Below are 11,469 nucleotides of genomic sequence, written 5' to 3'. Positions count from 1 at the left end.
AGAAAGATAAATTATACAGAAAACAGCAAAAAAACCTTTTAAAAAAAGAAGAGAAAAAATTTTATTATAAATTTTATTGTTAACTATTTTCTGGTAACAGTATATCCTGGATATCTGTCAAAATAAAATGTTCCCGTGTCACACTTAAAATAATATTTTTTTAATCAATAAATTTTGAAATCAATCATATCGAAATATCACCAAAGAAAATAACAGAAACATCAGAGATTCAACATGAAAATTAAATTAAATCAAGGAAAGTCTTACTATACAAATCCTCGATTTGATGCAACGTTTCCATATACATCATCCGCCATTTTGAAAAATCCCGAAATATTCACTATTTTAAATCGATTTTTGACCGAAATTGCCCAGAAATTAAACTGTTTTAAATAGTATTTTTCGCCAGATATATGTTTGAATATACTTAATCGATTTGCAAAGTTTTATTTTTATTAACGGAATTTCTTTATTTGTTATACAAGTAGACATGGGTATCGGTACATTTATCATTGAGTCAACGGAGAAATAACGAGAAAAAGTACATGTTTTTACGATTCTCCAGTGACAGAATTTAATCAAAAATTAAACTGTTAGGACCAACATTGTTTGATAGAAATATGTTTGAATATCAAGGATTGATTTGCAAAAGTTAGAAAACGGGTCAGGTTCATGAGAAAACTAAACTTTATTGAAGCACCTATGCATTTTATATGGGGCAATATAATACAAAATGGCGGCTAGTATACGTCACAAAAGTCACGTGATGTCTGACTTAGTTGGATATGTGGGATTAGCGTACTATGTCCCAGGCCGGTGTAATAGAAAGGGTTGAAACTTAACTATAAAATATTAGCTGTTTACAAGGATTTGTATAGTGAGACGCATAGATGATAGAATTTCTAGTGAAAATCGACGGCGTGTCAATCAAGTACGTGTAGATGTCACCAAAGATCAGGTCTTGGGTTAGTGTTCCATTTATCGCTTAAACTATGGGTCTGGACGTTTTTATTGTGTCGGAAGCATAGTTTAACTTTGTCTGGTATTTTTCCTTAGCTTCAAGCGACCGTGAATCGTAATGCGGTGAGAAAACAACAGTTTTTGAAACTTATCGACAATGCGATCAGCCATTTTACGATAAGTGGTTATAAACAATCACTTTTTGGACCTTCCGCTGTGCGCGGAAATTCCTATACAAATCCGAACCTGAATAATTTTCGATCTCTACTACTTGCGATGGTCTGAATTCCTAATAAACGAGGGTCGTATTGGGGGTACCTTCATGACGAATAACGGTAAAAAAAACATGCCAAATGACTTTAGCGGTAATTTTTTGTGCATGACGATAACATGTACATTTTCTTTATAACGATAAAAAAATCAAATAATTTTGACGAATCACATTAATTTTTTTCCAGAAATAACGGTAACGGATAATTATTTGAGACCTCTGACGAATGACGATAAGGATATTTTGATGAATCACGATAAAGTTTTAACCAATTTGACGTTAACGGTAGCCGAAAATGACCGTTTGACACCTGACGGTAAAGGGCATTCCTACCCTCATAAACTGTGCCCCGGCTGTTGTTTCGCTCTTATCTACACAGAGCGTCAATCAGCGGATGACCAGTTTAAATTCCTAACACACTAAAAACTCTTCACGAATCCTGGATTTTGATTGGTGCCCTGTACAAGAGGTGACCAATCAGCAGTAAGCTCAATTTTATCGAGATGGGTAAGTCCAGAGCTAATTCCGAATGATTGATTGGCGATTTTTCATTGTCTATGCATTCAGACGTTAACGTAGTAATCGTTGATCAGCGGAATATAACGACTGAATTATTCGGGTTATACAAAACCTTGCTGTTTAAAATCATTTATTATCTGCTAAAATTTGACTACCCACACCTATAATTCTTGCTAGAAGCGGTTGTCTGAATTCTTATTTTTCACGTTAGAATGAAATGATCAATTGGCTCATCTGATTTGTTACACATTATACAACTTGAGCTGACAGTTTTCTTGGAAAATTAGCTTTATGATCAGTGATCTCCCTTGTTAACAGATATTTCATATTATTAATCTGACATCTCATTAATGATATAACAATTACAACAATAACAAAACATACTTGAAAATAAAATTCAAAGACACTGTCATATGGAAATATATTTATAAAGTTTTTTAAACCCGCCATTTGCGATGTTATGTCTAAAATAAGACTTTTATCATGCATAATCAGTCTTTCAATATATATTAAGATTATTTCCGTAAAATTTGGTATAGAATTGGTGCATTGTTATGGACGTGTGGTTCCTAACTGTTTGGTATCACATCCGAAATATCAATGCACCAAATTATTTGGAGTTAATGCCCTGATTACGGGTCAAGTGCTAAAATAAACTGGAAGATCTATATAAGAAAAGAACACATTTATGCCTACGGTAAATATATTTCAATTTCACAATGACGGGGAATCCTTCAATGAATTTTACTCCTCAAATCTAATCTGTAGAATTTAAATTGTTTGTTATTGTTAAGCTTATGTAAATGCATATTCAGGACGAAAGCAAATCATTGATACATCCATTAGTGAAAACTGCCAGTTAGATGGCTTCAAGGGCAGCCTGTCTGTTCAATTGTCCGATCCAACTTCTTTATTCTTTGTTTGAATCACTTCAAACTTTGTAGAATATTTTGATCATAATATGCAAAAATCACCATGTGAAGGATCGTTTTTTATTCTGTTGAGTCTGGGATATAATATATTGACGTTTGCATACTTTTCCAAGGTTGAGTGTATCCAAAACTATCGTGTTCCCTTTAAACATTATAAATTTTGACCCGTTTTCAACCTTGTCATCGTATCTCTTACATAGTTTTATCGTATCATCACCAAACTAAGTACATTGTTAGATCGTCCCTGTACATTGATTTTTTAGAGTTATTCCTCTTTCAACCTAAAATTTTGGGCCCTGTTCAGCACCGACCCTGTCATCGCAACTCCTCCTACACGTTTTAATTTATCTACACGAAAAAGTTACTCTTTTACGACTTTAGCTAAACTTTGTAGGTCTCTCTTGGTCACATAGGCTAGCTTCTCACGTTTCAAGATATTTATATATCCTTGGCTTTCAGATTTTAGTTTGTTTTGAGCGTTCCTGATGAAGGTTAATAAAAAAAAGCGCTCCAGACACATCAAATTTATAACGATTTATTTTAATCGTCTGCACATAAAATTTATACATTGATTTGTCAGATTCTGATATACAAATGTGCATATCGGTATAGGACATTCTGTCATATTGTGTTCTTGTTCGTTAAGAAATTGTTACCCATTTCAACTTGAAATATCTGCTACTGGACGTTAAGCAAACATCAATCAATCAACACCAATTTGTATTGAACTTGCATGAAACATCTGCAACTGGAGGTTAATATTACACCAATCAATCAATCAATCAACACCAATTCGTATTGAACATGCATGAAACATCTGCCACTGAACATTAAGCAAACAACAATCGATCAATCAACACAATCTTAGTTCAGGATAACGAAGAGATGACGAAACAGTTCAAGAAATCAAATATTAATCAAACAAAAGAAAGAAAGGATCAGAATAGGTACATGTATGTATAAAAACGACAAATGTATAACTTAAACCTGTCACCACTCAGTTAGCAAACTGGTGACAAACAATTATTACCCCCTTCAAGTAAAACTCTTCAATGTCTGACAAGGCTATTAAGTATAAGTTTACAATTGAAATTTTGTAAATCGTAATAAAGAAAAAGTACCATAATAACAGAGTTATCATATTTAATGTTATATTTTCTTAAAGATTTGTATATGACAGCAGCAGGTTGTTGGAATTTAGTGTACAACAGTTTACAATGTTGTCATGCGAACACATTCCTTACGTACTAACCCCAGTTTATGTTTTTATTGGTTCTATATTTACATGACTGAACTGAAACTCCATAAACATGTATTGTACTAAGAACAGGGAAGTTAAAGAAATAAATTACTAACAAATTCGAATGATCTTTAGAAAAGATTATCACTTAAAATGTAGTCACTTATAGGAAAATTCAAAGGGATGTATTCATTTAATACGAATAATTAGAGAATACACACATACATGTGTCATAAAATATAATTCTAAAAATCGATAACCCCTAACGGATAATCATTTTTTTTTTTTTTTTTTTGTAAAAAAACAAATATCTTATGGGAGCGGTTCATCTTTTTGAGAAAGTGGTAATTAATCGTAGTTTTATCTTCTTTATCAAGTTGTACTTTTGTAGTTATTGTTGTTTGTTTATACATTTTCTAGTAATCTTTGACGACGGAAATAGATGACAGAATACAACCATCAATCTTGTCCCTTATCTTGGTTGATAATTTCTAGCAATTAGCACAAAGCATGTAAACAGCACAACTGTCTATGACCAACGCATATTTGCCAACAATATTGATAAAGTGTCAATATTTAATTTTGTTTGTTGTATGTATAGAATAATCTTAATTGAACTCTCAGTCAAAATATGATTTTCATCGAAAACACGGCTTTATTTAGGAAAGTTTTTGAAACAACACATGAAATGTCTGTAAGAATAGCGTGAAACAGACGTATTTACTTGATGGTTTTAATGATAAACAAGTAGTACTTATCGAAGTGATTTTTATACAATCTACAGTCCTTCCTAGGTTATCAGAAAACAACAATCTGTTCGATTTTTCAAGTACAAAATGATCTCCCCGAGCTACACTAAAATTGTATCATCCATGGATGGGCATGTTACACACGAAAGCATGATTATAATCTTATAGATAAGAAAAGACGAAAGCATTAATTAATTAAAACATTTGGGTTTTTTATTGTTACTGTCTCAAGAGTATATGCATATATAACTTCTCTTTTTTATTCATTTTACGTGTTAATGACAGTATCAGTGATTCTCGTTGATTGCTGTCTGTTTTGTCTGGCAGGCCTTTCTTCGTTTGAACTCTTTCACATTTGTGCTAAATTTGTTTATGGCTGTAATGTGGCCTATAATTGCTTGAATCTACTTCATTTGGACTCTGTTGGATAGCTGTCTCTTTCGCAACCATACCACATCTCCTTTTTATTATTTAAATATCAAGTTTAACTTCTGAGTTCAGTTCTCGGATATTTGGGGCCTACAATAACCTTACTTGGTGTAATAACGTATCAAGGAGGGAATAAAAGATCCCACTAAAAGTATTTAGGTCAATCAGTTTCCGAAACGGAGTCATACTTTACTTAAATACATAACAATTCAATATATATAATACGCAGAGCACGGTGTTCAAACTCTATCAAAGCACAGAATATCATTTCATGTTTTTCGTCCTTTGTTGTTTAATTGAACTTGGATGTTTGTCCATTATTTTTTTTTTAATTGTATGGATTTCAAATTCTAATTTTCCATTTTATTAGAGCAGATATACAGGTTATTTACCGTATTAATTGTATACCTCATGTTGGTATGATACATACTGACTGGCTGACAGTCAGATATTTGGGTTATAATTTTATACACCAGTAATAAACTTCAACCACATCAAGGGGGGGTGTAGGAGGGGTCCTGATCCCGAAATCCCGGGCTTAAAAACATGGAATCCCGAGGTCCCGAATTTAAAAAAAATTAAATCCCGACATCCCGAAATTCGAAAAAAAGAACTCCCGGATCCCGAAAGGATCAATCCAGAAATCCCGAGCTTAAAAACACCCGATCCCGGAGTCCCGATAAAGGTCATACCCCCCCTCATCAAGGACGTATATAAAGTTATACGTCCTTGACCACATGAATAAATTACTTCAAAATTACGCATTTCAAACATAAATGACCACAGAAAGGAAACAAACAGGTAGAACAAATTCTTCATGATTTCATTTCGCAATACAGCCAATTTAAAAAAAATCTTTCATTCTTTACTTAGATTCAAGCTGCATGTGTTTACGTTAGGTTTATTGCGACATCATGACGTATTTCTAAACATTGATCTAATTATAGATGCTTAAAAGTAACATTAAACTGGAACTTTAATCCGTTTTGACAAGTTTTGAGTATAAATCCAAAAATGACCAAGAAGGCATTTGTAACCAAAACAAATAGTATTCTTCTGAAAGTAAATCATTGTTTTTTTCTTCAAGATACACATTTAATTCGATTTGGTTACCGGGTAATTATTCCCTTCTATAAGTACACGTATTCAAAATGTTAAATTTACTATTTTATATCAAAATAGGCGTCAAAAGCAGTGAGTACACACTGAAAAACACTTTCATTTTATAGATATATTATAAATTGTTAACAAATCATATAAAGCTTCGTTCTCTTTTCCTCGATTGTGACATCACCGAACGAGACTTATTATCGAATTTGTACTTACATGAGTAACACGACGGGTGCCACTGGTGGGGCATGGTCTGCTTACACTTCACAAGCACCTGAGATCACCCCCAGTTTTTGGTGGTTCGTGTTGCTCAGTCTTTATACTCCTTTGTAGTATTTTGTGGACTTGTTTGTCTTTTTATCTTTTGCCATAGCGTGTTCGGTTTTTGTTCGAACCATTATTTTTAAATGACTGTTCCCTTGATATCTACCGTCTCTTTTTTAAGTATAACAAATTATTGAGAGTCCTTAAAGAAATTTCATCAGGTTTCAAACACTTTCTGATTTTAACGACCCTGTCATTGAAATAAATAGAGGCAATGTTTGCATCTTTATTCTTGATATAGCATACATGTACAATATTACAAGTGTGGGAGTAAATTTTACATACAAAAGTTCATTTTAAAGCATCGAGGTATGTAAAAAAGAGGAGAAATTTAATGATTCTATAACTTTGTAAACTTCTAAACCATAACCTTTCGAAATAAGGATACACAACATTCACAACAAAATTCGAATTCCGAAATGTAGAACATTATTATAGGATTAAACGCCTTTTTAAAGGAATTTATTGGTGTATAAACTCGACCAATTCACCCACAAACAAATAAAACTTCGGACTTTTATGATATGTTTGTGAGTGACTTGGTCCAGTTTATACACCAATAAATTCCTTTAAAAAGGCGTTTAATCCTTTAGTTACAATTCTTTAAAATTTGAGAAAAAGAATTGATTTTTCCACATTCGTAACCTCTATCACACGTATATTGTATATTTGTGTTATTGAAATGGCCTGGTGCATGAATATATGTGTTGGTTAACGCAAAAATATGTACTCCGTGAAATTTGCTGTCTGATAAAAAATAAACTACAAAAATAACTTGTTATCATTCAAATGAATGTTTTTGTATCTATTATCTAATTTAACGATTAGCGCGAAGTCAACATAAATATAGATTATAACATGGCATTTATCATATCAGACCCCTTATCAGCACTAGGTCATGATATCAGCCCGAGAGCCGACAGGCTCGAGGGATGATTTTGACCATGGGCTGATAAGGGGTCTGATATGAAAAATGACATGTTAATATGTTCTTTTTATCATATACTTCAGCAGAAGACATACAGACAAAAGCTATTGTTAAAACTTTGAAAAAATGCATTAGATTTGTTTTGCATTTTTTAATAATATATTTTCCTGATTAATATTTTTTTTTATCCAACTTTGTTATGTTTAACAAAAAAAAAACCGAATCATTGAGGTATTTTTTCCGGAATTTGCCGAATGTCGTCGAAATGTCATGATAACGTTACAGAAAAGCATGCGATAATAACCGAAAGCAGTTGATATAAAACGGAAGCAGTTGATATAAACCGGAAGCAGTTGATAACAAAAGTCATATCACACGGCTAAAGCAATTTTTCAAATTTAATGAATAGATATATGTACAAATTAGTTTTATCATGGGGTACAATTATACTATTATTTTCCTTAAGTATATGATAAATACTTTTAACGTCGAGCCGGATTGTGTAATTATCGCCGCCATCTTGTTTACATTGGTTACAAAAAGTAGTCGTCGTCTATCTAAAAATAAACAACCGTCTAGATCCACTACCGGAAGCCCTCTCGACCAATCATATTAACGTATTACCTAATATGCAAACCATATAAGAATCATCAATATGTAAAATTAAAACGTTATATTTGAACATATTTTTTTTAAATGTTTAAAATTGTAATAACAAATAATATCCCTAAAACCATCATTGTTCTATCAACAAACGTAGTTTGGGAGTATCATCTGTCGTTCTATAGATATGTCGGTTGTCTGTGTCGGCTTGTGCACTATTTGCCACTGGACTTCAACGGTCGATAAATCAATCAAGCAAGCCGTTGTTCGTGTTAAACGTTACATAAATCAAAATTTTAAAAAAAAATCACCAGGGCCCGTATGCATAAAGTTACTTAAGTTAAGATTTTCCTTAGTAAACACTTAAGTTAAGGAAACTCCGCCCTTTTTACCTAAGTGGTATGTATAAAAAATCTTAAACTTAGTATTTCCTTAGTAAAATCTTAGTTGTTTTAAGTCACGCCCACAAAACTTAAGTGTGGGAAAAATTTGGTTGATTATATAGGGAATCACTGAAGCATGACTGGAGCGGCCCTCCCCCCCCCCCCCCCCCTTTAGTTCAGTCAGCGGGCCACCCCCTTATGAAAAGTTCTGGATACGCAACTGAGAGATGAGGATCTTCAGGCATGCACAATAATGTTTTGTGTGGGGGGGGGGGGAGGGGGGGGGGAGGGGGGGGGGGGGGGGGGGTATCGGCTGAATTTTTAATTATTTAGTATTATTCTAAAGATGTAGGGCAAATTTCCCCTGAATTTGTTTCACTTACTGGGACAAAATCGGAAAGTTTTAAGACCTACCCCATTGAATTCGAAGTTTTTATAACGTATTTATGATACATAAACCGTATTAAATTATTTTTCATATTTCCTTATATATTCCATGATATATATAATTGCTGTTAACGAAAATATTGCATATTTCAAATTTTACATAGAGAGAAGACTTTAACCTTAATAAATTATTGTATCTGAAAGAAAATTTAGTAATCACTTCCAATAGAATTGTCCTTCTCGCCTTTTTTGGATAATTGCTCAAATTTGTCTAAAACCTAGCAAGAATGTATGCAGTTTTGAGTCATCTTTAGGCATTGATAACTTTCCAGTAAAATATTCGGAAGTACACTAAGATGTTGATAATACCTTACTGTAAACATATGAATCTGATAATGTGTGTTTTAGTAAAGATTGTATGACTATTTGAAAAATGTCCTTGTTTTTATAGGAATTCATAGAAAATTGATCTTACCCCTTTTTGACTGTTGTAAAAATGAAGTAATAAAAAAGTTTATTTCAAATCGAAATAGATTTTTCAAACCCCAAATAGAAATTGTAAGTAGGGGTCTGGAAGGGGGGCGGCAGCCCACCAGAAGCTGAACGATAATAGTAAAATTCTTATTGAAAAAAAAAAGTTTATTAAAATTATTTGTAAGCACATGCTTATAGTGATACACTGGTGCTACGCCATTGAAACCGTTATCATGTATTGTTAGAGTTAAAACTGTATTGTTGTCTCCAGAAAATTAACAGGCCCCTCCATCCAGCAACAGCCATGAAAGATGAATTAAAGATTAAGTAGGGGGAAGTTTTGGATTACAAATATTTTTTCTTCCCGTGCTCATGTATCAAAACGTCAACCTAACCCTAACCCTATATCAATTAAACCCAGCTCTTAATAAAAGTATGTATTGTTCAATTAATGTAAATAATCAAAACAAACTTTTACACGGATGAGTACATTTGTGTACATGCGATGAGCTAATATATATCATACGATAATTAGAGAAAGGTTCCGATTTAAGTATTCCTTAGTTAAGTGAAGACTTAAGTAATTTTATGCATACGACTTAAGATTTTTACTTAACTAAGGGAATTCTTAGTGAAATCTAAGTTTAAGGAACACTTAAGTTAAGATGTTTTATGCATACGGGCCCAGATGTTAGAGACCAGAGTAATAAGATAATGTTCAGCTATGTATTATGTTAAAATCCCCTTATTTAAGTTTTTTTTTAATTTTAAAATCTACTCACATAGTGACAAACATGTCACAGAATGAAAACAACTAACTTATTTATGCTCATGTATTTGATGTGCAGGACACATAGTTCTGAAATAGCCTTTACTGTCTTCACATTAAAATAGTTAGGAAGAACCATGAAAATTGCATATCCTGACCTACATTTAACACCACAGTTGGATGTAGTCTTATACCATCCAAAGTGCAGTCAGTTTTATTTCTAATTGTCTCTTGTTCTGACAGGACCAACTTCTTGTGTTTTTTTTTTTATTAAGAATTCAAAAAACCTTTCACATTGGTATTTAATTAAGATCGATCCTGTCAGCGTGAACTACATTTATACCATACCTAAGAAAGAATTTACGAATCAAGAAAGATAACTCCTATTTACTATTAAAGCAATAAAATAATCTGCAAATGTGCAATTTATTGTAGAAGATGGTCACTTCAGAATTATCGCCGGTTACATTTAAGTGTACCTCTCACATTTGATCAACTAAATGCGTGCATGTCTTAAATCATCTGGTATAGATAGTTTGCACTGTATAAAAGATCTTGTAAAGAAATTTTTTTTGTTTTATTATTGTCACCGCAACCTTCTCACATGTAACAGAAAAGAAAGACAACTGGGTAACAAAGAATCTGTTTCAATCATGACAAAACAATAACTGTCATTTCACACCAAACCATAAGGCGTCATTTTGTGAGGGTTTTACTGCCGGTTGGAGAAATTTGTGAGCACTAGTTTTTTTTTAGGCACGCAATGCCTATTATAATATTCACAGTATTCTTAATATTATTTACCAAGGGTAATAATTTTTTTTTTCAAGACAGTTGAAAGTTTGAAAACCTTTGTAATGAAATATTTGCAAATCCCATTGATTTTAGTTCTGTGACTTTTTTATTGAAAAAAAACTACGTGTTTGGTATATGAGATTCTACAGAATAGAGAATAATGGGCCAATACGACAGAAACATGGGTAGAAATAAAAAGAATAGAGAAAGAAAGGCAAAAAAAAAAAGAATTGAGATTAATGGGGTGCTCAACTATAAAGTATAGAGAAAAATGGCTTAAAAACTAAAGAACACAGAATCGAAGGATAACCCATATAGACCCTCGTATATCAAATAACTTAAAAAACAATTGTGGTAAGGTTAAACACCAAACAACGGTTCTGTCTTCTAGTGATAATGGATTGCAGCTGTTCTCTTTTAAAAAAAAACTTTTTAAGGAAGGTTTAGAGATTTATACAACGATTTAAGCATATTCGTACAGATGACAAACGATAGGCGCTTTAGCGACGTGATAATAAAACTAAATTTAATTCAATTCATGTATGTTCATCTGTAATATAGATTGATTTGATAAATAAAAATACGGGGAAAAAAAG

This window comes from Mytilus californianus, unplaced genomic scaffold (genome assembly GCF_021869535.1).
Source record: "Mytilus californianus isolate M0D057914Y unplaced genomic scaffold, xbMytCali1.0.p SCAF_5, whole genome shotgun sequence".
In the NCBI taxonomy this organism is placed as follows: domain Eukaryota; kingdom Metazoa; phylum Mollusca; class Bivalvia; order Mytilida; family Mytilidae; genus Mytilus; species Mytilus californianus.
This window is presented reverse-complemented; position numbering follows the sequence as displayed.